The sequence below is a fragment of the Oncorhynchus mykiss genome, chromosome 18 (genome assembly GCF_013265735.2).
Source record: "Oncorhynchus mykiss isolate Arlee chromosome 18, USDA_OmykA_1.1, whole genome shotgun sequence".
Taxonomy (NCBI): Eukaryota; Metazoa; Chordata; class Actinopteri; order Salmoniformes; family Salmonidae; genus Oncorhynchus; species Oncorhynchus mykiss.
In genome coordinates this window covers 44,522,030-44,542,357 of record NC_048582.1, presented here as the reverse complement: position 1 = coordinate 44,542,357, position 20,328 = coordinate 44,522,030, and the positions used below count along the sequence as shown (strand labels likewise).

Below are 20,328 nucleotides of genomic sequence, written 5' to 3'. Positions count from 1 at the left end.
GGCCAGCAGTAGAAAAATGCTTATTGAAATTTTCAATTATGGTGGATTTATCAGTGGTGACAGTGTTTCCTATCTTCAGTGCAGTGGGCAGCTGGGAGGAGGTGTTCTTATTCTCCATGGACTTTACAGTGTCCCAGAACTTTTTTGAGTTAGTGTTGCAAGAAGCAAATTTCTGCTTGAAAAAGCTAGCCTTGGCTTTTCTAACTGCCTGTGTGTAATAGTTTCTAGCTTCCCTGAACAGCTGCATATCACGGGGGCTGTTCGATGCTAATGCAGAATGCCATAGGATGTTTTTGTGTTGGTTAAGGGCAGTCAGGTCTGGGGAGAACCAAGGGCTATATCTGTTCCTGGTTCTAAATTTCTTGAATGGGGCATGTTTATTTAAGATGGTTAGGAAGGCATTTTTAAAAAAATATCCAGGCATCCTCTACTGACGGGATGAGGTCAATATCCTTCCAGGATACCCCGGCCAGGTCGATTAGAAAGGCCTGCTCGCTGAAGTGTTTCAGGGAGCGTTTTACAGTGATGAGAGGAGGTTGTTTGACCGCTGACCCATTACGGATGCAGGCAATGAGGCAGTGATCGCTGAGATCTTGGTTGAAGACAGCAGAGGTGTATTTAGAGGGGAAGTTGGTTAGGATGATATCTATGAGGGTGCCCGTGTTTAAGGCTTTGGGGAGGTACCTGGTAGGTTCATTGATAATTTGTGTGAGATTGAGGGCATCAAGTTTAGATTGTAGGATGGCTGGGGTGTTAAGCATGTTCCAGTCTAGGTCGCCTAGCAGCACGAGCTCTGAAGATAGATGGGGGGCAATCAGTTCACATATGGTGTCCAGAGCACAGCTGGGGGCAGAGGGTGGTCTATAGCAGGCGGCAACGGTGAGAGACTTGTTTTTAGAGAGGTGGATTTTTAAAAGTAGAAGTTCAAATTGTTTGGGTACAGACCTGGATAGTAGGACAGAACTCTGCAGGCTATCTTTGCAACACCGCCCCCTTTGGCAGTTCTATCTTGTCTGAAAATGTTGTAGTTTGGAATTAAAATGTCTGAATTTTTGGTGGTCTTCCTAAGCCAGGATTCAGACACAGCTAGAACATCCGGGTTGGCAGAGTGTGCTAAAGCAGTGAATAGAACAAACTTAGGGAGGAGGCTTCTAATGTTAACATGCATGAAACCAAGGCTATTACGGTTACCGAAGTCGTCAAAAGAGAGCGCCTGGGGAATAGGAGTGGAGCTAGGCACTGCAGGGCCTGGATTCACCTCTACATCGCCAGAGGAACATAGGAGGAGTAGAATAAGGGTGCGGCTAAAAGCAATAAGAATTGGTCGTCTAGAACGTCTGGAACAGAGAGTAAAAGGAGGTTTCTGGGGGCGATAAAATAGCATCAAGGTATAATGTACAGACAAAGGTAAGGTAGGATGTGAATACAGTGGAGGTAAACCTAGGTATTGAGTGATGAAGAGAGAGATATTGTCTCTAGAAACATCAATGAAACCAGGAGATGTCATTGCATGTGTGGGTGGTGGAACTAATAGGTTGGATAAGGTATAGTGAGCAGGACTAGAGGCTCTACAGTGAAATAAGCCAATAAACACTAACCAGAACAGCAATGGAGAAGACATATTGAGATTAAGGACAGGCATGCTTAGTCGAGTGATCAAAAGGGTCCAGTGAGTGGAGAGGTTGGTTGAGGGTCACGGCGATTTAGACAGCTAGCCAGGGCATTGGTAGCAAGCTAGCATAGGATGGAGGTATGTTGTTAGCCACCTCTTGCGTTCAGTCAGTAGATTAGTGGGGTTCCGTGTGATAGAGGGGATTAATCCAAATCACACAACAACAAAAATAGGAACAATAGATATAGTTATAGAGGCCCGAGAAGAAAACATAATAATAATAAAAATAAATAAATTGTCCGATTGTCTATTCAGATAGCAGCCGGTAAGACAGCTAACGGTTAGCGGGCCGCAGATGGGCGTTCAGGTAACGTCGCGACGGAGGAGCCAGCCGGATCTCCTTCAGGTAGATAACGTCGGCAGTCCAGTTGTGAAGGCCCGGTGGGGCTCCGCGTAGGCAGTAAAACGGGTCCGGATAGGTGACTGCAGCCCAGGAGTGAATGATGGAACTCAGGAGTGATTGACGGAGCTGGCTAGCACCGGAATAATTGATGTTTGCTCCGGAATCGACGAAAGCCGATTGTCACACGGATAGCAGCTAGCTAGCTGTGAGATCCGGGTATGAATGTCCAGAGAGCAGTTGAAATCCAGGGACATGGAGAGAAAAATTGGTCCGGTGTGTTCCGTTCCGAGCCGCGCTGCGCCGTACAAAACTGGCGATAGATTTGAGCTAAAGGATAGCTGATGACCACAAACCATGGTTAGCTGAATACTAACGATTTGCCAGTAAAGAAGCTAACTAGCTTCTGATTAGCTTCTGGGCTAGCTCCTGGCTAGCTTCTGGCTAGTTTCTGGCTAGCTTCTTAGAGTTTCTGGCTAGCTTCTTGGAGGATTACAGATCTGAGGTAAATAATACTTTTTTATAAATATAAATTGGTGAGGCGGGTTGCAGGAGAGTGTTTTGAAGATGAGTTGATGGAAAATAAAAAGTATGTGAAAAAAGTTGTAAATATATATATACAGGACACGACAAGACGAGGACAAAAGACGTCTGAACTGCTATGCGATCTTGGAGTGAAATAATACAAGTTTGTAAAAAAAATATAAAGGATATTTAATGCTGAAGCCCTCATATTAAACAGCAATGGTATTTACTAAGTTGATGGTTTATATTTAGGATAATATTTTACAGCTTTGTCATTCAATTGTTTATTTAAAAATAATATTATTTCACATGTGATAAGACCAGAGAGAGGGCCCGAGATAATTACACCTGTAACAATCTGATGTACCCAAAAAGGGCCACTAGATGTCCTGTGATGGATTAAATAAAATCTTTGAAAGATACCAAAATTCTGGTAGTTTACTGGTAAACGTCGAAGGTTCCAAGTAATATACCCTCACTTTGCAATGCTGTGCCTGCACGTGCATGTAAAAATATATGGGTATATTTGTCCAACATAAACATTACTCCAATTAACCATTAACTTGCCCCAAAGAAACACCAAGCTCCAGCTGTTGACACACATTTTGACACTTGAAGACAGGATAGTGGTTTTGATTAGATGGCTGCTTATTTTTTAGTCATTACAATAATATACAATGTCATAATAAAATGTAGCATTTGACAGAATATACAGTTCAAGTCAGAAGTTTACAAACACATAGGTTGGAGTCATTAAAACTAGTTTTTCAACCACTCCACAAACTTCCTGTTACCAAGCTATAGTTTTGGTAAGTCAGTTAGGACATCTACTTTGTGCATGACACAAGTAATTTTTCCAACAATTGTTTACAGACAGATTTCACTTATAATTCATTGTATCACTGTTCCAGTGGGTCAGAAGTTTAGATACACTAAGTTCACTGTGCCTTTAAACAGCTTGGAAAATTCCAGAAAATTATGTCATGGCTTTAGAAGCTTCTGATAGGTTAATTGACATAACTTGAGTCAATCGGAGGTGTACCTGTGGATGTATTTCAAGGCCTACTTTCAAGCTCAGTGCCTCTTTGATTGACATCGTGGAAAAATCAAAAGAAATCAGCCAAGACCTCAGAAAAAAAGTTGGAGACCTCAAGTCGGGTTCATCCTTGGGAGAAATTTCCAAATGCCTTAAGGTACCACATTAATCTGTACAAACAATAGTACACAAGTATAAACACCATGGGACCACACAGCCGTCATACCACTCATGAGCAAAATCTTTTTGTATCCAAATCCGGCTTTAAACTTCTTCACAACAGTATCTCGGCCCTGCCTGGTGTGTTCCTTGTTCTTCATGATGCTCTCTGCGCTTTTAACGGACCTCTGAGACTATCACAGTGCAGGTGCATTTATACGGAGACTTGATTACACACAGGTGGATTGTATTTATCATCATTAGTCATTTAGGTCAACATTGGATCATTCAGAGATCCTCACTGAACTTCTGGAGAGAGTTTGCTGCACTGAAAGTAAAGGGGCTGAATAATTTTGCACGCCCAATTTTTCAGTTTTTGATTTGTTAAAAATGTTTGAAATATCCAATAAATGTTGTTCCACTTCATGATTGTGTCCCACTTGTTGATTCTTCACAAAAAAATACAGTTTTATATCTTTATGTTTGAAGCCTGAAATGTGGCAAAAGGTCGCAAAGTTCAAGGGGGCCGAATACTTTCACAAGGCACTGTATCTGACTTCAACTGTATGTGCAATGAAGGGGAATCTGAACTCGGTCACTGAGTTCATATGGAGCTGTCTGTACATACAGTAGGCTAAGCTTTAAGTAAAACTTGCTCATGCACCATGAGCTTTTTCCACGTTTTCCCCTGCAATATGGCTATAGCCTACTGTATAGGTAATGGTTATTATCACAGCCATGGCGGCCATCAATAAACTATGACTGAAGTCTTAGAATTTAGATTATTACAGGCTAAGGCTATACAATGCTTACATAGTCTATGCATAACCAATGCAAAACATGTTTTTAATGAATAACAATATTGCTTGCCTTGTATGGACGACCTAAAGTGGAGTTCAACAATACTTCTGAGCCATATCCCTGTTTTAACAATCCTATTTTAGTTCCAAAATTGCATATTGAAACATTTACATTCGACTGGGTTGTAGTTTGTTAAGTAGGTCAGCAAGTGGAAGGCATTTTATTGTTCATAATCGATTATTTTTAGTATATTTCTATTGTAGCCTAAAATGATAGGCTACTGATGTTACATGGTCATATGTATGAATATGTATGTGCAAGCCCTATATGTAGAATATGTATATAGGCTATATAGCCTATATTTTTTTTATACAAATCCTAAATTGTGTAAAAAAATATACAATTTGAAAATAGATCAATTATATAACACCAAATTGTGTTATCTTAATTACGCTTTTGCGCATATGATTTACTGCCGTATCAAGCGGTTGATCTAGTGTTCTTGGTAGAAAGGCGATACAACAAGTTAATTGAAATAAAATCTGTGGAAAAAATACCAGGTTCAAGATGAGTCATAGAAACGGCATTGTTCCTCGGAGATTCAGTCGATGACCATCGCCGAATGAAGAGGGAGTTCATATGGCTGTCCACTATCTGTCAATGTTGTAAGCTTGCCTGGTGCTGCCGACACGGCGCGCATAACAACCCATTTAGTTACCATCATTGCACTGCTTCTTGTCCCCTCCCCTCCAGACATAGACAACAACACACACCTTAATAATAGGGGCGCGCCTTCGACATAGCCGGCGACCAATAACCCGTCTGTCTGGACTGAGACCAAGGGGATGAGCGCTAGCCGAGGCCCAATCAGCGCTTTTGTGTTGCCTGCCGGTGCCGGGGACTGGTCGCGAGGAGCTACTGCAGCGCTTCAGGATCTGAAAGAGAACCCCGAGCTTGTGGAACCTGAGGGGAAAGTCGAGTCAGGTGAGTCCGAGGATATGGATAAGGCCTAGCTGAGATGGAATATAATTTTTGAAATTGCGGCGGCAGGATTTGGATTATTTCGGTTGGAGTAAACTCTCATTGGGTAGTAATAATCGCATCCAAGGTTATGGGGGGTGATATGGGGGGGTGATAGGAGAGGGGGGGTGCTGCATAGACAGACAATACAATAACATGGTTCATATATTGATGCAAGCTGATTTGCAAGCGACCAACAACCAACGGTTCAAAGTGACTAATCAAGGTCTGGGATCATTTGATAGGCATTTTTTGGATACGTGTCGCGCTTTGTCATAAAGGACTCATGTGAAAGAAACAAAAGTTTAGAGAAATATTAAAGATTCGTGCAATGGCAACAAATCCGTTTCATTTTTTAATTTCGCGTCTCTGGGGGTTAACTCAGATTGGCGGAGAAAGCCCTGCGTGTGCCCGGTGGATACACAAGCAAAGCATGTGCACACGGTGAATCCTCTAAGTATACACAAATATTTCGCTTTAAAACACCTTGTATGAAGCATATCCGTGTGTAAGACCAACGTAGTTGTAGACACAAGACTAAAGTGATAGCTTCACAGAGCTGTGTGGATGATGTTACGGTGCACTGTAGTTGAGGCTGTACAATTATTTTTTTTTAAATCCGAAAATCTATCAGCCATATACGTAAGTGAGGACGTTCTTAACTTGTTCCATATGCACTCAAATGGCTGCCTGACGCATGACATGTTGTAAGACTTGAAATGTAATTCTAACGCGAATGCATGCATTGATTGTCACCAAGGGGCAACCACTGATTAGCAGCGGTAGATGTCTAGATGACTTTAGGAAAGAAACGCAGATCAATAGCTAATATGGGCCGGCTATTATTCTCGGTGCGGCAGACAAGTCAATAGTGAGACAGCGCCTAATTTATTTAGATAGGCAGACTGGGTAGAGCTGAGGCTACTCAACTGGGCCAAGCCTAACTGTCTGATCCTTATGCGGCTTTGGCAACATTTTGGGGAGTCCGTGTGTAGACTCTCTTGCCAGGCATCTGTTGGAATATATATATACATTGGTTCCCACTGAGAATAGTTTTCACCCATTTATTAGCCTATCGATGGGATTGCCAAAATACTTGGATTGAATTCAATTTAAATTATTCTACCCTTCCCTCGTTGAATTACTTTCTAAGATTTAATCTGACAGCAGGAGCGCAGTGTCTATGTAGGCCTGGCTATTGCCTGCAGTTTACAGAACAATGTAAGGAAAAGTCTGCTGAATTGATGAAGACTAGTTGGAACACAGGAGAGACCATTCGTAAAAGTTCCAAATAAAGCCTATATCCACAGCCACATGAATTAGGGGTGCTAAGCACCCCCCTGAATAATCAGAATTGAATAAAAAATAAATAAAATAATACAAAATAATCATGTACAAAACATATTTTTCACAAAAATAGTGCACTGGGCCTTTTACATTATATATATTATACATGTTTGAAGCATCTCCAGCACAGGGTAAACCTTTTTTTTCTCTGCTTTGGCAAAATAAGGTAGCTGTATAATTAAGAACAGTATCTTGCAGGATTCAGTAATTGTAAGAGTTGTTGCCTTGTCCCTTTCTCTGTGATTGTCATTATAATGGGATCCAGAACAAACAAACTCTGTCCTCAAGTATTTACATCAAAAGGTGCAAAGTTATGGGCAAAGACACAAAACAACCACATCAAATTAAAAATGGGAAACAACCACTTTTTGTGCAGTATTGATTTACCATCCTTACAAACCACTTAATGTACATTACTGTATTGTAAATAGGCTAGTCATCTAGGTTTGTACCTGTAGACTTCCCATCAACATAAAGAAAAACAATGCACAATATAGTAATTGAGACACCAAGTGGTTTGAAATGAGATGTGATGATGTGGCTCAGTTGGCAGCATGGCACTTGCAACGCTAGGGTTGTGGGTTCGATTCCCACGGGGGACCAGTACGAAAATGTATGCACTCACTAGTGTAAGTTGCTCTGGATAAGAGTGTCTACTAAAATGGAAAAGGAATGAATAAATCATTTCAGTTTTTCACATAGAAATAAGTTGCATTTGCAAAGTATTTAAAGATACTGGAAAACATATATATCAAGCAAGTATTTTTATATTCCGCAAGTATTATCAGATTAACTGATTTGTGCAGATAAGTATAAGACTCAAATTACAAATGCTGGTACATACTAAAATACATTTAGTTTTTTTTTAAATCAGAAAAGTAGTGCGCTGGGCCTTTACTAGTCCTGTGTTAACAGACCGATATAGACATCTTCAGCGTGGGCAAAAAAAAATAAAAATTGCACCACCCCCAAACTACTTCCCCTGGCTATGCCTATATCTGTTCTATTTTGGGATCTCAACTTCAGAATGACGCAGGGGTACTCGGGCGCAATGAACAAGTTCCTTTTGGAGTTAAAACGCTGAAGCCAAGAGGAAGTATTTTCTTTCAGATCAAATATGGAAATAAGACATGCATAACCTACTGTAATCTATACCAATCCAAGATATGCAGGAATTAAGGATAAACACATCTAAACATGGATCCTTCATCATGGGTCTTGTTGTCTGAATATTGTATTTTTGCTTATTTAATGTTCCCAGTCTTTATAGGCCTACAATACTCTTTGAGAAGTATTTCAACCTGTGCTTTTCCACCAGACACTATATTCTACCAAGTAATCCAAAAGTACAGTACTTTCTGAGCCCTGGAAAATCTAGTGCTCAGCTCTCTCTCTCTCTCTGTCTACCTATCTCTCTCTCTCTGTCTACCTATCTCTCTCTCTCTCTCTCTGTATGAATGAAAGTCTGCAGTCTGTGAATGGGACTCCCTGGTGTTGAACACTGTCTAGCAGTATGAATGAATGGTTACGGCACTGCTTTGTCAATGATGGACCATCCATGGCCATGTCCTCTAATGTGTATCACTCTACCATCCATACGCTCCTTCCCATATGTGTATGGAGAGACCTGTGGCCCTGATCACGCTCAACTACATGGGGTAGAAGAGGAATCCATTACAAATCTCTTTATGGGGTGGCTTTAGCATATTCTTGAATTCTGTTCCTGATATAGAGCATCAATAGTTCATCATCAAGATGGTTTTACCCAGTTTAGGTAGTATGTGACTTATAATGTTATTTATTTATTTGATTTCTTTGCGGTTCTTTAACACAATTGCTGTGCTCCAGTACACTGGCGCTGCCCGTGAAGGGATTTCACACAGTGTGCACACTTTAATTTCCATGGTGCCTTATCGCTACTGACTGCCTGGTGTCGCAAAGCCCATGAGGCCTCTGTCCTCCTGCATTTCTGATGCGACATTGTGCCAAGATTCAACCCTGACAAGTTCCTATTGATACAGATTCAGTTCCGCAGAGAAAGGTATGCTATTGCCTTGATAAATGTTCCACTGGTCGGTTTCTGTAGATGTGTATCATCAATGCAATATTTCAGATTGATCACAGATTATGGCTACAGCCAGTCCCTAGGCTCAGTAGAACTTGCCGATTGAATTTTGATCATCCGCTAAAACTATCAGGTTCTGCATCATTCTAATTTTAAGGATAAGCAACCGCTTCCTCTCCTGGGAACAAATCTCTTCCAAATAAACATTGCTTATAAGTGAGATTTTAGGCCTATATCGGACAAACTGGGCAGTTTTATGTAGGCCTTTATCATTTTTTGAGGGAAAGATCACAAAAGCACTAAATGTAGGTGGCCTTGGCTGTGCTTCAGGGTTGTTGACCTTGGTCAAAAGAAAAAAAGGTTTGAAAATGGACGGGCTGCCCTTTTAAACGCCCCCGTTGTCCCAGACACAACAAAGTGACAGCCTCTAAATAAACGACCAGTGCACCTGCGGTTGGATAACAATAAACCAGGTGCCCTCCACTGATGTGCTTAGGATGCAGTCACAACGACCTCTGATGAAAGGTTAATGTTGTGTTGGAGAAGCTTCAATGTTGAATATCCTATTATTGATCTCATGACTTTCAGAGGGAGGGGATTTGTCTCTCATGGTGTTGGGAAAAAATACGGTGTTGATTGCACTCACCCATTGATTCAGACACTCCGTGCTTGTGTTTCAAGAGACCTGTGTGTGTGTGTGTGATGACCCTACCACTGTGTTGGCATGTCCAGATTGACTCAATGGCCCTGGGTTGGGCAGGGGACTGATGTGCTCTCTCTCACAGATAAAGCATGTGTGTCTTGACACCAGCTGTTCACATTCCCTGTTTTTTCTATACAAAAGCAGAGTCATGACAACACCATTACCTCAGACTTTCCTATGACAGAGTGTACAGGAAAGCTCTCTGAAAAATATAATGAGTGTACGACTTATTGGTCTGGAGAAGCTATGGCCCGGCAGCTTTCCCACTTAAGTTTTTATCATTTTATTTTAATGTTTTACTTAAAGGAGGTCAAATTTGCAGTTGAGTCAGCTTTGGTACCACTATGTTGCTATGTTATTGTCCAGCATTCAAAAGTAGGCCTATGTTTTTGAGCTCAGAAATATTTGCAGTGCAAAAGGATTGTCATACCCAACACAGCCTGTGGTAACTTCTGAAAGCTGCTGTGTCCAACAACTCCTTCCTTGTGTTTTCAGTCATGGGAAGAGGGATCCTTAGCACCCTATTCAAATCTATGCTCATTTAGTGGTCCGTACTTATTTGAAATTAAGAGATAAACGCTCTCTGTTCGAGGGGAGAGAAATCTGTATAATTAGCTCTTAATCAGGAAAATTTAGTTTCTTTAAGAATCCGCCCAAGTGAAACTCCTTTGAGGGCGAGAAGCCTTGTCGGTAGCTGGCACGTGGCGCTAATTGATATGTGTGATGGTAATGAATGCATGTAAAGTGTAACTATAAACAAGGGATTTATCTTGCATAGCAACGTGTGTACAACGGGAGTGTGAAAAAATGTCTTCACAGGCTTCTAATTTGTTTCTGACATGCCCAGGAATAATGTTTTGCAAGCGATATCGCAGTTGATTCACATTGCGATTGTGCACATTCAAGCTTGTACGGAAAATTGAGTATTGAGAAGATCACTGTGGTGCAGTGTTGGTTTTAGCCATTTTCTCCCTTTCTACGGGTCATGAAAGGTCAGCCCAGCTACTGATGTCCCGTTAATTACATGTGTAGTTTGTGTTATGTTTTAACCTATTTAACCTGTGCTGTTCCTTGAAATAATTGTAATTCAAAAGCAGTGCCGGTCCAAGCCAATGCGTAAGCCTTCAGTTTTAGTGAGAGCTAAGGTATTCCCAAAGAGGAGTGTTGAGGCATGCATTGGGGGATATCCTTGCTTGTAATGTGGGTTCTGTTCAGTGGAAGTCCTGAATCAAAAATGGGTAGACTAAATGAAATTTCCAGCAGCTGCAGGCTTTACATGCTTACACATAGCCATTGGTTTACCAAAATCCGTCATTTTGAATCCGGAGGTGAGAGGGGAAGGTATTTGGCTAGACTTTCCCACAGATATTACACTGGTATTTGGGGTGGCAGGTAGCCTAGTGGTTACAGCGTTGGGCCGAAAGGTTGCTGGATCGAATCCCCGAGCTGACAAGGTAAAAATCTGTAGTTCTGCCTCTGAACAAGGCAGTTAACCTACTGTTCCCCGGTAGGCCGTCATTGTAAATAAGAATTTGTTCTTAACTGACTTCCCTAGTTAAAGGTTTAAATAAGTAAATAAATAAAAAAAATTTCATTTTATTTTATTTTATTACATTGACCCATTTGTTGTCAATCATAGAAGAAAGTACCTTTTACCACTCACCTTGGAATGCCCCTTCTTTCAATGGGCAAAGCAACCTTAACCAGCAAACTGAGAAGAGTATCAATTTAATGAATTAGCAGCATGGGATGTAATTGGTTTGTGAATGGGTCTCAAGAATGCTTGGTTTTGCGTGTTAAGTGTGTGTGTGTGTGTGTGTGTGTTTGGCGTCGCATCCTTGTTAACACCTGAATCGGGGTGGCTGTGTTCAGTGGGCTTCACGCAAGGCTTATTAAATCCTACGCAGAAACAAACAGCTCAGATGAATGGCTCCCTGCAACTCTTAATTAGCGGGCTGCCCTAACGTTTCGACTCGATAAGCTACAGTGGAACACGTGGTCACCAAGAATCACCAGGTCCCGGCTGACTCATACCCTTTCACACTACCATGCCCACCCGAACCTTGCTGTGCTGGAATATATATTTTGTTTTCCAGTATAGTTCCAGCAAAGATGGTGGATGCGTAATCAAGCCAGCCCAGTACGACTTGGCTCAGATGAGTAGTGTGAACAGGATAGCCTTTAAATGGTTCGATCAGACGAAACTGAGACCTTTTAAATGACTCCTTTCATAAGAACATTTTAGGTCCACGGGGGTCCTAATGCCACCATGTTCTGTTGTGTTGGACCTCTGTGTCAGTAACCAAAAGGTTAAAACACGTAGGGCACCATGATGGCTAATTGGCACCCTTGTTCTGGATGAGTAGTTTGCCTCTGTTGGCTTTTACAACATCCCCATTTCTGGGTGTTCCTCGTTGGGTTAATTATGTTTTTTGTTAAGATGAGCTTAAAATGCAAATGAATGGACTGCAAAGCTAGGCTGGGAGGTTGGCACGAAGGGGGTGAGTTTGTAAAAGGAACAATAATGAAAGGCTGATGGACTGAGAGAGAAGTGGTTCTATGCTCGGTCCGTTGATCATTTGCATGACACTCGAGTGAAGATGAGTTGACAGTGGAAAGAAGATGTAGGGATAACAAGGCTACAAGATAATGCAACTTTTACTTTGGCGTGTATAAAGTACTGCTTAATAGACTTGTAACATCTCCATTTAGGTGAGAAGACCATTATGTACCAATATCCCCTCAGACTTGGTTTGATGAAGAGAGGTGGTGATATGTATGCAGGTTTTGTATCAGGAACTGCTTTCTGTATTGGACTCATAGACTGAAGTGACACTGTAGATTGACATTGGTAACTCACTTCCCACCTGTCAATGCAAAGATGGTTCCCTTCTCATAGCACTTCCCAGATCCAACAGGCAGTAACTTCTCAGATTTTCTCAAGGTTGATTGTGCAGCTGCAGGGCTACACCACTGTAGCTCTCCTTTTGTTGCACTGTGTACATTTCACATCTGAAAAAATACCTTTTGAAAATTGCTTAGACAGGAAATCACTGTTACGCCCTGCAAAAAACAAATTATTTCAGTTTTATGTTGTGCCATGTCTTGTTAAATGAAGTGAATTTAATTGTTAATTTTTTAAATATATATATATATATTTTTTTTTAAATCCACCAAAATTTGCCATTCACACATCACACCACTTTGACCCTCTGACCTTTTGTAGAACGTGTATCCTGTCACGGCTTTGCTCTTTTGACCTTTTCTCCCTGTGTTGAACTCTTGTGTCCCATGTTCCCAGGGGGACGTGTCCTGGCTGTCATGTGTATCCCTTATCGTCACCCAAACACTGTCCCCTTCATTTACTGTATCTGTAGTGATGTCTATGCTGTTACGATTCAGCCGGAGATGTAAAGTAGTGTGAAAAGAACTGGTTGGTAAACACTGAACGCAAGTTCAGTCTAGTTATAGTTTAATTTCTTTGCTCTCGCTGTCTTAGTTCTCTACACTAAGGTCAGTAGGTGAAGGAGAATCTTGCACTCCATTTTTCTGTCAATAACTGTGCTGTTATCAATGGCGTCCATCTTGGACTCTCCTTCAGGACAGCGTTTCTCAACGTATGTGTTTTCCAGCACCACCTGATTCAACTAATCAGTCCAGCCTTTGATTTGTTGAATCCGGTGTGATGAAATGGAACAAATATGGTTGGGGGTCCCCGAGGGCTATGTCCTAGTCGTCTTCACCCACAGCCCTCTCCCTCCCTCTCTCATATGAGCATGTTTATGCACTGGAACAGATTGCTATTCTACCCCTTGAGTTATTTCCTCATCCGTGTCCTTTATGGCAGTGTCAACCCACCATGATTACAAAACTACGGTTTACCTTCTGCAATAGGGCACCTTTGTGTGGCTGTGGCCAGACCTCAAATGTATTTTGTTCGTACAGTTAGTGGCGTCAGCCCACAGAAGGCATCGGAAACGAGCAAGATGTTTTCATATGCTCTGTGTTTGTAGCTTCCTTCTCTCTTCCTTCCTGTAACCTATTTTCACCTGGCCCTGTATAGTGGGATCTTGTGTTGTCCTTTGTGTGTATGTGTGTGAGTGTATACGAGCCCATTACTCTTAGGTTGAGACAAGTGACTCTGCTGACGCTATCTCCACTTGATGAAGCATCCCTCCCGTAAGAGGGTCAGTTGTGTGATTCAAGGGGTTAGTGCTCACAGGGTTTAATGTAGAAAATCAGTCTGGGTGCGTCTGTGTTGATGTCTTCACTGTACCTATTATTCTCTGCTCTCCTCTCATTTCGTGGAAGACATCGATACCCTCACTGCCCCATTCAACCCCATTTTACAAATCTCTCAGCTACCTCAGTCTCTCCAGGCCTAAGTTCCAGCACCCCCCCCCCCCCCCCCCCTTTTTTTTTTTTTGTTTAAACAACGAATGCCCCACCCTGTGGTCTGAAGTTCCGCAATGATCCCATTTTGTCAAGGTGCCAGGTTTTAGAATCAACGTCTCGCAAGAAGTAGATTTTCCTCTTTCTGCCCTGAAAGCACAGGGGCTTCATTGCCCCTCCCCCACCCCCTCTCCCTCCCTCTGACTTTTTCTCTCTCCCTGTCTTCGTGTGACGTCCTGACCACTAACGGCTACATATTAAGAGATAATTCCATACCCTGAGGTTACAAACCGGCTTAGACTGGCTCTCTCACGTTTTTGACTGTGCTGGGTACTCTGGGTAATAAAAAAAGAAAAGTGAACAGAATTGTGACTTTTTTTTAAAGGAACAGGAGACATTTATGCCAAGAGTGACATTAAGTCAGTGTACTGTGTCTGAGAAACACAGGCACATCCACAAATACAAATGGTGGATGGAGTAGACAACAGATTCTCATCGCAAAATGTGGTAATCGTGGGGATAACCACATATCCTCAATGAACGAGACTCAATTCATTAGAGTAGACTTGTTTGCATGGTGAACCAATGACTTGAGATGGTTTCTGATGCCCTCTTAAAATGCACTTATCTTTTGTTCCACCCTTGCCTCTCCAATTCCTCCTTGAGGAGGCAGAGTACCTCAAGAAACAGTGTCACCAGTCATTGTTATGTAGTTACATTACGGTAAGGTAGGTCAGGGAAAATCCAGTCTCAGTGAAAATCGTAATTAGTTCATCTGTATGCTAACCTACTGTATACGCCACAGTGCTGTATGTCAGCATGCCCTCTTAAAGTGAAAGGGTTCCATGCTTGATATGCACACAAAATCATAATCTATAAAAGCACAACGTCATGTCCATATGACCAACACTCAAAAATGAAACTCATTGGTCTGAATAGACTGGAAAACAGCATGATATTTCAGTAGAAACATAGCTGGAGTATCAATGTTTTTCAAAAAACACATTTTATGTTAGATAAACTATAAACATTATCAGCTAAATATTCACACCTCAGTACCCAATCATTTTCTCATTTGAGCGTATCATGGTTTTCCAGGATGTGCTGAATAAAAGATGGGTTCCATTGAAATGAATTCCCAGTCAGGTTCAATTAAATTAATGAAATGAGTTTACGCTCAAATTCAATGTAGAGACGTTACTGGAACTGGAGGTACTGTAACCAATTTCATTTCGATCCCAGTGTATATGTGTCCAATCTGTTTGTTGTATTATGGAATATGGTGTTTAGGATAATTATTATTATTATTATTATTTTTTTGCATTCGCACTACCCCCAAGCACGGAATATCCCACACCTGTCTTTGAGACAACACATTTTGTTAATGGCCATTCTTCAGAACCCATCTGACCTTTGTGACCATGGGTTATGTAATTTATGTCTTTCCCAAATGAAACATGGGAAACTAGCCTATGGCGTAGGGCCTCGGATGAGCTAGATTTGTTCTCAGCAATGTAACCTAAACTTATTGGGTCCTGGACCAATTTGGTCTGTGATTGGTAACCATGATGACCCATTGGGTTCTTGTCCGTTACCGCCCGTATGGTAGTCTCCAAAAACCCAGACGGTGAGGCAGCCCTGCCGTCTGTCGGGGACTTATTGGAATTAAATCCTGGGTTGTGTTCATTTGGCATCAACTGGAAGAAAACTGACTGAACTGAAGGGAAGGACAACATGGACTTGTCCAGTAAGAAACGTACATTTTTGTTTTGTGTTGCAAAAATATTCTCAAAATAGTTTAAAACTGATGAACACAGCCCTAGTTGAAGATTCATTCCTTTTCTCGATAATGCTGCTACTGCTTGCTGCTCACCGCTGATGGTCCCTCAAGGCCACTGTCGAGCTCCGCCATGTCAGCTACCTCAGGGCTCGCGTTTGTGCGCTCGACTCTTTGTCTCCAAACTTCACACCCCCACACACTTCCTCCACTCTGCCCCCTGCCACTGCCCACCCCTCTTCACCACCACCCTCCTCCTCCTCCTTCCTAGCCGCCCCTCTCTCCCTCCCTCAGGCGACAGCAGAACAGGAATTGATTAGTGGCATGGCTTAAAAATAGAAGGGGGTCGGTTGTCATGGCGATGACCACAATGAGCTGTTGTCTTGTTTAATGAAGACCAGGGGTGTGTTTTAAGTATTGTGGCTGAGCAGGGGTAGTGCGAGCGGGAGGAGAGACTTAGGTGTGTATCGATGCGGGTGTGTTTGCTGCCTGAAGGAGAGATGTGCGTTTGGTGTTCAGTAGATGAGGGAGACTTGCTCGTATTTTATGTTAGTGTGCAGGTGTGCACATATATGTTTGTACAGTTGAAGTCGGAAGTTTACATACTCCTGAGCCAAATGCATTTAAACTCAGTTTTTCACAATTCCTGACATGTAATCTTAGTAAAAATTGTCTGTCTTAGGTCAGTTATGATCACCACTTTTATTTTAAGAATGTGAAATGTCAGAATAATAGTAGAGAGAATGATTTATTTCAGCTTTTATTTCTTTCATCACATTCCCAGTGGGTCAGAAGTTTACATACACTCAATTAGTATTTGGTAGCATTGCCTTTAAATTGTTTAACTTGGGTCAAACATTCTATAGGATTGAGGTCCTATAGGATTGAGGTCAGGGCTTTGTGATGGCCACTCCAATACCTTGACTTTGTTGTCGTTAAGCCATTTTGCCACAACTTTGGAAGGATGCTTGGGGTCATTGTCCATTTGGAAGACCCATTTGCGACGAAGCTTTAACTAACTGATGTCTTGTGATGTTGCTTCAATATATCCCCATAATTTTCCTCCCTCATGATGCCATCTATTTTGTGAAGTGCACCAGTCCCTCCTGCAGCAAAGCACCCCCACAACATGATGCTGCCACCTCCATGCTTCACGGTTGGGCTGGCGTTCTTCGGCTTGCAAGCCTCCCCCTTTTCCTCCAAACATAACAATGGTCATTATGGCCAAACAGTTCCCTTTTTGTTTCATCAGACCAGAGGACATTTCTCTAAAAAAGTATGATCTTTCTCCCCATGTGCAGTTGCAAACCGTAGTCTGGCTTTTTTACGGCGGTTTTGGAGCAGTGGCTTCTTCCTTGCTGAGCTGCTTTTCAGGTTATGTCGATACAGGACTCGTTTTACTGTGGATATAGATACTTTTGTACCTGTTTTCTCCAGCATCTTCACAAGGTCCTTTGCTGTTGTTCTGGGATTGATTTGCACTTTTCGCACCAAAGTACGTTCATCTCTAGGAAACCGAACGCGTCTCCTTCCTGAGCGGTATGGTGGCTGCATGGTCCCATGGTGTTTATACTTGCGTACTATTGTTTGTACAGATGAACGTGGTACCTTCAGGAGTTTGGAAATTGCTCCCAAGGATGAACCAGACTTGTGGAGATCTACAATTTTCTTTCTGAGGTCTTGGCTGATTTCTTTTGATTTTCACATGTTAAGCAAAGAGGCACTGAGTTTGAAAGTAGGCCACAGGTATACCTCCAATTGACTCAATGATGTCAATTAGCCTATCAGAAGCTTCCAAAGCCATGACACAATTTTCTGTAATTTTCTAAGCTGTTTAAAGGCACAGTCAACTTAGTGTATGTAAACTTCTGGCCCACTGGAATTGTGATACAGTGAAATAATCTGTCTGTAAACAATTGTTTGAAAATTACTTGTGTCATGCACACAGTAGATGTCTTATGTGACTTGCCAAAACTATAGTTTGTTAATAAGAAATTTGTGGATTGGTTGAAGAACAAGTTTTAATGACTCCACCCTAAGTGTATGTAAACTTCTGACTTCAACTGTATTTATTTGGAAGCCCCCCCCACGCCAATTGTACGTGGATGTTGTTGCTTCTGAGATGTGAGACTGATTTTCTCTGTCACAGTCTAACCCTTGATAGGCTTACTCAACCTGAGGGTAAACAAAACCACCAATATGAAATGAGATGTTGTAAGTCTGTCAACATCTCACGGTTGCAGTGCTTACTATTGACTTTGAACTCACATCCTCTTATCCATAACTCCTGAGCAGTTCAAGCCAACCAATTACAACTCTGTTGCCATGGGCGCAATCTGCCTAATTGGCCTAATTAGTGTCAGAAACTAGCCGTATGCAAATTCTGGTCATATTCCCAGCAGAGCCCCCCATCTGAGTAATATACGTCAGTGTGTGGGTTGATCAGGATGTAGGTCCAATTAGTACATTAACCAATGAGCTGAGCTGCTGTCTCCTGCCCAGACCTCCCATTGGCTTTAAAAAAATAGCTGTGCCTTGTTGTTTTTGCTATTCCCAGACATAACTTTATCAGCACAACATTTGTGATACGGTTGACCTCAAATTCCCTTTCTAACAACAAAAATGTGTTACTGATCAGTCCTAGGCTGTAGTAACATTATATATATCTACATTTGTGCGAAAAGAGCACATTAAATGTGAGCTATGGACTGCCACCTTTTGTCCGACTAATGTGAACTTTACTTGTGATCTGTGTCTACCAAACTCACAGCACTGATGGTCTTTCCAGAAAATATGTATTTTTACATTTTTAGATTTGATTGTGTTGATGAATTGATTGTATATTTATTTGTAAATGGGATCAAATAATTCAGCATTAGCTGCTATTGATACCATGTAATGTTGCTTCATATAAAAGAATGTATGAACTGTTCTTTCTATCTTGTAGCTCAATCAATTGGCCCACTTACCATTACCAGTTTGTTTTTCTATGTAGTTGCACAACGTTTAGTGCAAAAGCCAAGCTAACGGTATACCTCCCAGCAACTCGTAAAGCTAATTGGCGCATTGTTCCAATTCTCTGCCCTGCCTTAGTGTGCCAGTGAATTTGTCAATAATCCGTTTTTAACAGATTTGATGACTAATGAAAATGGGCTAGTCTACATTTCCCCTCAGTTTTCTTGAACGATAGGATTTAGACATTCTCGCTGTATGCTTCCACTGTTTTCTGCTTACAACATTTGCAGATCCAGGTAGTTTTCCAACCTGCATCAAGGTTTATTCCAATCGTAAGACCAATACTAATCAAAGTATTGATTTCTATCAACTAGATTTGTTTTTTATTTTTATAAACTCATCAGTCAATGTTGATTTGAGGTACTAAGCCTGGAAACCAATATAAGGTTATATAATTACTAAGGAATGGGTATGGAGCTCTTGTCGGAAACCTTTGTAGAAACCAAGCTTTGGCCCCAAATGAACCCACATCTCTGGCATTTTGGTGCTGCTCTCCATTTGGTAAGCTCATGTTCCCCTATAATGCATTTTCCTTTAACTATAAGCACTATAAAAGAAAAAAAGGGGGCTCATCTGCAAATGCTATTACACCGAAGAGATCTTATTGAATGAAATGGGGGGAAAGGTGGAAACAGGACGTCTGCAACGCCAGCGTTTCTGACCTGTATGGTGTTTTGTCTCCTGCAATACATCTCCTGCTCCGTTACGAGGTGCATGAATGGCTGCAGCATGAGATCATGAAACCAGTGTCTGTTGCTGAAGTAATATTTCTGCTTTATGTGCCCTTGGGGATGTCGCACTCTCGCCTGGTGCGTTGTCGCCTGTGTAAGCGAGTTCACAGTGTCTGTGCCCTGCTGTGCAGAGCCCCATCGGACTGCTCTCCTAATCACAAAGGATTGGCTGTTTGTCGTGACGACCTTCAACCCCGAGCAGGGCAGCTCAACTGCCTTAAATCTGGACTTTGTCTCCATTGTGCAGAAATGCGGGTCTGCCGACGAATGTTAATCATAAATATCCCTCAGGAGTTCAGAGCATACAGCTACGCTAATGAAAATAGGCCCTTATCTGATCCGTTGATACTAGGGTCGCAAACGGCCTGTGGAATTCAGAAGAACTCCAAATCTGAGGATGCGTGAGGGATACTCGGGGATTACAGCCAATTTAAACACCAGTCACGTGTAGGAAGCTATTTTCAGCAACTAAAATCATATGACAAAATTATATGACCTCCACATGATGTCATTATTCCAATAACATTATTGCCATGTTCAACTGGCTAATAAATGTTCACCAGTTCGTGAAATGTTCATAGGAGTTCTCTCAGAAATCCATTAATCACAATGTAAAGCCAGTATTTCTATGTTCCATGTTATTCCTCAGACAGTTTATATTTATCTGTGGTACAAGCACACCACCCTATGTCTATAGTTACTCTATCCTGCTTTGGAACTGGGAATGTGGAACTAGAGATTAGTC

General features: G+C 41.8%; 1 protein-coding gene across 1 annotated transcript in view; it reads left to right on the top strand.

Moving 5' to 3' along the window:
• The first annotated feature begins 5,214 nt into the window (after nt 1–5,214).
• The window catches only part of LOC110496351 (transcriptional repressor p66-beta), a 49,875-nt gene continuing 34,761 nt past the window's right edge, over nt 5,215–20,328 (top strand). The window contains exon 1 of the mRNA XM_021572192.2: nt 5,215–5,517. The gene's annotated coding sequence lies outside the window, so the exon portion shown is untranslated. The remainder of the gene's footprint in view (nt 5,518–20,328) is intronic.